Genomic DNA, 829 nt, shown 5'->3' on the forward strand with positions numbered 1-829 from the left:
GGTTAGATCTGTTGTTTGCAGTTCATAGCCAATCTCCTATTTATTTATTTCTTATCAGATGTGGTAGCTTTGTTAAATTTATTTATTTCAAATCTTATTGCTTTCCTCCAGTTCCAAGTACTCTCAGTTTGTCCCTATATTAATTTTTTGAATACGGATTTGTTGATTGCTTCGTTAATTTCATAGGGTTATTGAAAATTTGAGGTTTTCTGATTCTCCAGCTAGATTTAATGAGTAACTACATAATTTTTCTTACAGTTTGGTTGTTTTGGTTTTGGGTAGTTGAAGTTCTTCTAAGTTTTTCTGGCCGGCTTCGTGTCTTCGGGCGAATTTGGGATCTGGATTTTCTTCAGTCACTTTCTTCTCTTGGTCTTCATTTGGTTTTGCAAGTCCGTAGTCCATGTCTTTTTAAGATTCCTGTTTTCTTCTCCTGATCTTGTGTTTTAAAACTTTTGTCCAGTTAATGTTCTTTAACCTTCCCTTCCTCACTTCGAGCTCAACGATTTTCTTGTTTCACTCTATGGCGGTTTGAGTGGGCAAAGGCACACTGAAACGTCAACACATTGAATAATCCCGGTATCCCACTTGTTTACAATGGGATACGGACGCATATTCTTTTCCCACGAAAGAACTTGTCAAAAAGAGATATAATAAACTCAGTTACATAAAAAAGTACAAAAGAAAAAATAAATCAGAAAAAGGTAAGAGATAAGAAGATAAGAATAAGGGAAGAAATTCAAGGAAGTTAGACTAATCAAAGTCTGAAACTCCGTAAAAAGGAAAAAGGGAGGAACTCCTTTAACATGTACTCATCCCCTTCCCCACAGAT

This window comes from Penaeus monodon, chromosome 22 (assembly GCF_015228065.2).
Source record: "Penaeus monodon isolate SGIC_2016 chromosome 22, NSTDA_Pmon_1, whole genome shotgun sequence".
In the NCBI taxonomy this organism is placed as follows: domain Eukaryota; kingdom Metazoa; phylum Arthropoda; class Malacostraca; order Decapoda; family Penaeidae; genus Penaeus; species Penaeus monodon.